The sequence below is a fragment of the Eufriesea mexicana genome, unplaced genomic scaffold, assembly GCF_001483705.2.
Source record: "Eufriesea mexicana isolate 0111107269 unplaced genomic scaffold, ASM148370v2 scaffold2964, whole genome shotgun sequence".
NCBI lineage: Eukaryota > Metazoa > Arthropoda > Insecta > Hymenoptera > Apidae > Eufriesea > Eufriesea mexicana.
The window spans coordinates 180,249-188,740 of NW_016911017.1; positions in this window are offsets into that span (position 1 = coordinate 180,249).

Here is an 8,492-nt window from a genome sequence, read left to right on the forward strand (position 1 = left end):
ACGTGAGGAAAAAGAATGAAAAAGAATTTCGCGCGCGTCGCGGCGGGTGAGAATGGATGGCGAAACGAAATACAGCATGGCGGAGGGTGTGTTTCGCAGCGCGGATAAGGGTGGTAGAAATTCCCGATTAAAAAGGCAGGATCCAGCAATTTAGCGCGATTCCCCGGCGTGGAAAACGTTAAAGCGAGGCGATACTGCGATGAAGGGCCCACGCACGCAATTGCACGCGCGAAGGAAAGGCGAAATCGTGATCACTCTGCCAGTGCTCGCATTGTTCGCGATTCCTTGCCGCGAAGGCGATGATGATGACGACGCTTTGCCTCTGGCGCTCGCGTCGTTCGAAGGAAAATGGAAGAAAATGTCATTGGCCGAGTGCGTGAGCTCGCGTGCTTCGTAATTGCGCGCGATCGATCCTCCGACGCGTTCGCGTCGTCTATAGGGGTGCGAGGACGGTCGTGTGTCTAATGGAAATCGGCTGTTAGCCACCTCTCGATGGTTCTTCGATTATTCTTTAACGAGGACGAAGGGTGATCAGAAGTCTTCGGGTAACGGCATTATCCTTAAATCGAGGGTATAGTCCGCGCGAGAAACATTGTTTCAACCCTTATACTGAGGACGGCGTAATGTTCGCACGCGTGGTGAGGTCAGGGTCAGACGTGACTTAGGTGAAATTAAATTTGAGAAAACGATATGGACAATCAATAGTAATAGATAATCGATTATTTTTAGTTCATAAAGGGAGAAATAAGAATATATTATTCATTCCTTCGAAATTGTTATAGGGAGGGGATAAGTAGGTATAGTAGTCATTGAAACTGAGATTTATCTGGAGTTGCTATAATTTTATAATTATAGCTGCAGGTATTTGACACCAAGCAGAGCCATGAAAGATATTGTCGATTAATTTGGAATCCCAACTTAGTGTTAGTTCGTCAAATACTAGTTACTATTAATTTCAGAATATTGACATTTCGAATATCGAAGAGGACTTATTTTCCTTCGAAATTATTACAGAGATAGGATAAGTAGGTATAATAGTCATTAAAACTGAGATTTATCTGTAGTTGCTATAATTTTATAACAATTATAGCTGCAGGTATTTGACACCAAGCAGTACAATGGTAAATATTGTCGATTAATTTGGAATATCAACTTATTTATTATCATTTTCGGAATATTGACACTTCGAATATTAAAGAGAGCTTCAGCAGTTGGTAAATCATTGTTATAATAATTATACCTGTAGGTATTTAACACTAATAAAGAGAGTACAAGTCCTTCGAATCATTGATTTAGTTGAAACTTTGCAGGTTTGTAGATTTAGTCATCCAGTCCAAGAAAATGTACCATTATAAGGGAACTGCTCAATAGTTTTGAGATATTTATGATTAAAGCTTTATTATTCTTAACTAGAGCTGTTTTCCAAATAATTATCGATAATTATCAAGTGGCATTGTGGCCCAACGACCTGTGAGAATTTTCGGATACTGCCATTAGACCACAGCGGTACTTGATAAATATTCGAAGTAAATCTGTAATTAAGGCACTAATAAATCTCTAATCATAAATATCTCGAAAACTATCGACTAGTTGCCCTTACAAATATACATTTTCTTAAACTGGATGACTAAATCTACAAACCTGCCAAGTTTCAACTAAATCTATGACCCGAAGGACCTGCACTCTCCTTGTAAGCATTGCAATGGAAAATATTGTCAATTCATTGTTGAGGTATCGTTAACAATATCTGTCAGTCAGAGATCTGATTTCGAATCATCGTAACACAGTTATAATTAACAAAACCAAATTTCGTTCACCAAAAATTTTCTTTGTCTTAGATACCGCAATATTATTTGAAATCACTGCATGCGTTATACTTATATACTCAACGAATCGCGACTTCTCAAATACGATTTTCTCAAAAATCAAGTCGAAAATGAACAGATTTTATTCCACCCTTATTCCATATTTTTGCCCGAAGAATCACCCCGTGCTCGTTTGAACACGTTATTACAGGCCGGAACGAGTATTTCTCGCGCGGACTATACGCCTGAATGTTTGACAGAGGGTGAAATGGGGGTGAAAAAGCGTAAGCGAAGTTTTCAATTTAACGGAATAATCTGACGGAAGATTTCATTTTTTCGATACTCCGGAGAATTGCGAATCACCGTGGTAGGTATACAATGGAGGGTAAAAAGAAGTGCGTAAAATTAAATTCTCTTCTACCACCGGCGAACGGTTCCCGTTTGCGCGTCGTTTCTCCACGGAAGTCGGGGTTGGAAACAGGAGCGTAACTCGCAATCACCGTTCATATTGCTTGTTGTTCAAAGTAAGAATTGCGAGAGGCAGTTGCGGGCTTGGCAATTCTGGACAGCGTTACCTTGGTGTTTCCCTAATCCAGGAAATTGCTCGTCCCAGCGCAACGATTCCGTGACGTGTACGGGGTGAAATGAGTTTCCACGAAAAGGAAGAGGAACATTTCCGAGGAATGCGATAGAGAGGAAGGATATTGGACGATGTTCGCGCGAATTTAGGCGAAATCGCTGAATTGAGGTGTTAGACTCGCGCTGACAACGGCGTTTTCGTTAAAAGTCCCAATGCTGAGATTTCCTCGTGAGATTTGGCTTTGAGGTCATTTCTGAAAGTGTTCCAATTACCGAATTTGCAGGATTCAACTTATTACCGTTCCAATTACCATTGCCGGGTTTTTACCGAGGTATTAATTACAGTTCGTTATCGAAAATTCTATTTTCTGCGGATGAAATTATTAACCCCCTAACGATCGTTTCGATTTGCTTTATACCGCGTTAATGAGATTCATTTTTCAAAAAATAATTTAATAAAAAGATTCGAGATCCTTTGACCGATTTTTGTATAATAATTCAGTCCTTGTGGGATTAATTTCGATAGTGAAATAATAATCACTAGCGTGGAATTCGAAATTATAACGATTCTATTCTGTTTAGAAATTTTCCAAATAATAATTTAATAAGAAAATTCGAGATACTTCGACCGATTTTTGTAAAATAATTTAGTCCCAATTAAGGTGGAATTCGAAATCATAGCGATTCTATTCTTTTCAGATATTTTCCAAAAAATAATATAATAAAAATATTCGAAATACTTTGACCGATTTTTGTATAATAATTCAATCCTTGTGGGGTTAATTTCGATAGTGAAATAATAATCATTAGTGTGCAATTCGAAATCATAGTGATTCTATTCTTTTCAGATATTTTCCATAAAATAATTTAATATAAAAATTCGAGATCCTTTGACCGATTTTTGTAAAATAATTCAGTCCTGATTAACATGGAATTCGAAGTCATAGAGCGATTCTATTCTTTTTAGATATTTTCCAAAAAATAACATAATACAAAAATTCGAGAATTTCGACCGATTTTTATAAAACAATTCAGTCCTAATTAACGTGGAATTCGAAATCTCTCAGTGTCGATTAATTATTTCCAATTTTCCTATCTTCCAGTTCTGGAAATAATTTTTCCTTCCGGTTTTGGAAATAATTTTTAATAACTGTCGTACAAAGATTTTTTCCAAGCAGATATTAAGAACTGAAATAATATAACTATTCTCTATCAGTTATGGTTACGGTTTTATGTAATACATAAGCGTGTATCGTATCTGAGATCGTGACAAAAATCGTTATCACAGTAATACAAAATTTCCTAATCTTACAATTTTATTACCCCCATAATGATCGCTAATTAATACTCCCAAGCATACCAATTACAATTTAACGAATATTTTGTCTAAAATGAAAAATTCAAACTCGCAAATTTTCCTAAATAAGTATCCCATTATACGCGATACCATAACGCGAGGGACCTCTTGTGACCATAATCACTACCAGAAATCATTGCTCGTTTCGATTTTTCACGTCCACGAGGATTTTCTGCCAGTCATGACGAAAGTTCTCGCGCTCGCTAGGAAGTACTATCGCTCGTTAATGTCAGGACGACCGATGTCAAGTATGATGTAATACGTTGTAACGCGTTCGGCATCGCGATAAAAGCTTTCGGAAGCGTGAACGAGCTACGCTGCTCGATGATAGACGAGCGAGAAACGCGTTTAACGACGTCCCATCATCGGTTACATTGATCGTCCGATGATCCGCTGTCAATAGCGTTTCGAGAGGCGGTTTTTACGACCCTCTTCCCGGGGTGTCATGCTCGCCAAAACGATCGCGAGCGTTTTTTAATGAGGTCGGAAGTCATTTCTAGACCCATTAAACGGGATCATTGCGTTAATCCGAATCGGGCTAGTTTCTCGCGCGACGATCCGCAATTAGAAGGTCGGGGATGATCTTCACGCGTATTCTAATGACTATCCTATGGCTTCCTGTAGTGCTGGGAATAATGGGCGAATCGAATCAATCTACCGAGTAAATTATGCAACGGACGACTCTTCCGTCTCAATGTTGCTTTTTCTTAATTCCTCATTGTTCAATTTCCTTTTCCGACTATCGTACGACTGCTCGATCGTGGCTATTAAATTTGAAGAGTGTTTCCTACACCTACTTTCCTCTGTATTACTTCTGCCGGTTAGTAAAATAAGATAGTAAAATAGTACGTGTACGTATGATATTATGTAGTATTTTTGTTATAGTTTGTTATACTTTTGTTACATTTTGCTAGAGGGATATGGGAGTTTGACGAGCTGTGAAAAATTATTGGTAGTTGACGTGATCTATCTATCAGAGTCGCTAGTTGATTAACCTAACCTTTGACGACGCAAGGCAAATCTCAGTCGCCATCTTGCGTCATTACGAAGAACGAAAGTTAACCTCAACGTTTAAAATAACATAAAATTAATATAAAATATCGGAACTAAATTTTGTTAGAGGGATTTAGGAGTTTAACGAGCTGTGAAAAATTATTGGTAGTTGACGTGATCTATTTATCAGTCACTGGTTGACTAACCTAACCCTTAACGTTAGGACGCGAGGAAAATCTCAGTCGCCATCTTGATCGGTAGTTAATCTCTACGTTTTAAATAATACAAAAATAATATAAAATATCGGAACGAAATTTTGCTAGAAGGATTTGGGAGTTTGACGAACTGTGAAAAATTATTGGTAGTTGACGTGATCTATCAGAGTCGTTCGTTGATTAACCTAACCTTTTGACAACGCGAGGCAAATCTCAGTCGCCATCTTGCATCATTATGAAGAACGATAGTTAACCTCAACGTTTAAAATAATATAAAAATAATATAAAATATCGGAACGAAATTTTGTCAGAGGGATTTAGAAGTTTAACGAGCTGTAAAAATCATTGGTAGTTGACGTGATCTATCTATCAGAGTCGTTGGTTGATTAACCTAACCCCTAACGTTAGGACGCGAGGCAAATCTCAGTCGCCATCTTGCATCATTACTAAGAACGATAGTTAACCTATACGCTTAAAATAATATAAAAATAATCTAAAATATCGGAACGAAATTTCAACGAGGAAACCTTGTCCAGTAGAGAGCCAAAAGCTTTCATACCGATTAAAATCGTCCCATCGTACAATTTTCACACGAATTATACGCCTCTCTATAAAATTTGACAAAAGTGTCCGAGGGTTTTAAATTTTAATACCAAATCCATTCCACAAAAATTTTCGGTGGTTACAAAAATCCGTGAATTTCCTCTCTTTATTCATACAACTCTTTTGCAGTAATAGTTATTGCAAACACAATACTAGTCGAAAATATCGATAATGCTTTTCGTAGAATTTTCACACGAATTATACACACCTCTTCATAAAATTCGACGCGCGATAAATTTCCAACGCACTTCCCGATAAATTGTTCAGCTTCCATATCGCGAGTAGCGTTCCATATTCAAGGACAAATACTCGGGTCCACGTGTCCATTAATAATCTGCCGCGCGAAGGAAGCCACCCCCGATTCATGGCAGTAGCATTTATAAAGGTCGTTCATCGCGCTTCATTACGGCCACCGGTGCCAGGTAGGAAAATAAACGGAGAAATGGAAACGGAACGAGGCGTGGCTTCGATTGTTCCCTCGCAGACAAATACACGCGGCGGCGCACGGTTGGCCGTGGAGCGAGGTAAATTCAATTTAACGGGCGCGATGCGCGAACATGGAAGAACAAACAAAGCGAACGGGCACGTAAGGAAACGGTGTTTTACGCGCGCAGCTTTTCGTGTCCAAACAATTATACAGAGGGATGTTTGCGCGTGCGCCGGCTCGCTCTCACTCCCGCGCATGCGCGGTAACCCACTTACCGTCCGCTAAAGAGCGAAACGCCACTCCGCGGACGCGACTACCGTATTAATGGGCTGTCGCTAATGTGCGAATATTCCATTACACCGCACGAGATATTTACCGACCTCTCGTTGCTTGAATTTTCATATCGTTCCACGGTGCAACCGCTGTCCGTGGGGCACAGAGAGGAGGAGTGGACAGGATCTTCACGGTGGCTGAATTCTTAAGCAAAGAGCGAACAAATTGAAATATATATATATATATATCGCTGGGTGCATCCTTCTTGTGCAGATACCGGGACCTTTTATGCCCGTTCAGCCCGTGGCTGGTGCAACGAAACGAATGTCTCGAGGTTCAGGCTGAAGTCAAGGCGAACGAGGTTCGGCCGGGGGTGAGGGGGATGTAAAGGCGAGTTTTGATGGCAAAGGGGTGAGTCGGACGAGTGGCTTCTGTGGGTGAGTTTGGCGGTATTGAGGATTAAACAAGCGAAGTAAGGAACAGGGTTTTTTAGGATCTCGTATTTCCAGGTTTTAGTACTGTATTAAATATGCTTGTGTATGAAACGGCGTATTTATTTATGCCGGGTGCACCATCTTTGATGGTAAATCGTGGAGAATACGTTAATTACTGTAAGATATTCTGTAACGTAAATGTCCTTCCGAGTATTTACCGCGTAATTAAAGCTCGGGGAGGGACGAAGGGGTTGCTTTGTGGTGTTTCAATGATGACGGGGGCCGATGGAATCTGATGTTAGAGTGATTGAGAATTACGGAAGATGGAAGTTGAGAATTCTTTAGCACCCCTATTTTTACGTTCTAATGACATATTAATACGTTGAAAGCCGCTGGAGTGGATCCATGTCACTCGTGAATTCTTGTCATTTGCGATTCCCTTTCTATTACAGTTGTTCCTAATATCGATTAACACCTTTTCAAAGTACACTCCAATTTCAATATGACATTCGATACTTCAATCTGACATTCTCGTATCTCTTGTCATTTTTCAATTCCAATTTGTGCAAATGGGGAGCACGTATCTGGCCTTAAATTATGCGTAATATGGAAGTAAGCTCCAAATTCTAACATAGAAATATTAGAAAAATAATTAATTATGAGATGGAATATAACGGAAGACTTACAAGGGGCTATATTTAACTCGTACACGCCGATTTTGATGAAATTTATGTGAGAGATGGTTCTCAAAAATATGTTTTACAAGTATTTTTTTTCCATCGGTCATAGGTTATATTGAAGGGGTGAAATCAGTCCTCAAAGGAGGTTTGAGCTTAGGGGTTGAAAGCATATTGTTTGGAATATCTCCAGAACCGAAAGGGTTAGATTCCAATTTCTTTTTATTTTTGCAAAATATAGTTCTATATATGGGGTATATAGGCACGTAGAAATTATTGCGAAAAATTAATTTGTTTAAATAATATATTAAAAATTCGACATTTTTTAAATGTTCATTCATTTTCATGTGAATGAATACACGTGATCTATAGTGAGCACCCTAATCAATTAACAGTTGACATACTACACGAAACAACAGACACCAAATTATTAAGACGCAATAGGTCACTAGATCTCACTAGATTTAAATGAACACAAATTATATTAAATTATTAAAGGGTGTGAACCCTTGGACAATCACCTACGTGTTATATCCTAATATCAAACAGATAATGCTAGATAGATCCTTAGCAGACATAGATCTTTTCGTCTAATAAACAATGACTCCTTTTTAATAACAAAATAAATTTATTTAAAGTGAAATGTTACACTATGTTTCCCGCAACTCTTCAACTCGAACTGTCAAATGGGCCCAAGCCGAACGCGATACCACTCTCAACCCTTTCGTGACGGTGAACCTGTACCACACTTCGCCACTTTTCGCAACGGTGAACCTGTATCACACTTCGCCACCATTTTCTGCTTTGCCTAATGTCTGTACTAGCTTTATTTTAAGTTCGCTATTGAAATTAATATATACATTACTAATAAATATTACACACATATATATATATATATATTGGTAATTATTAACCCTTTGCACTCGAGAGGTGCCTCTAGGTCACCATTTGATAAAATTTCGAAGCTCGATGTTAATTAACATACCAAATTTAAAATAATGTAGCAGTGTGCGAGGTATCGAAATTGAATAATTCTACGTGTTAATTATTATACGATTTCTTATTTACTGCTCAAAAAATATCATCAGCCTTATGGAAGAAAATTTTTCAACTCGTACCCCTCTTTAGC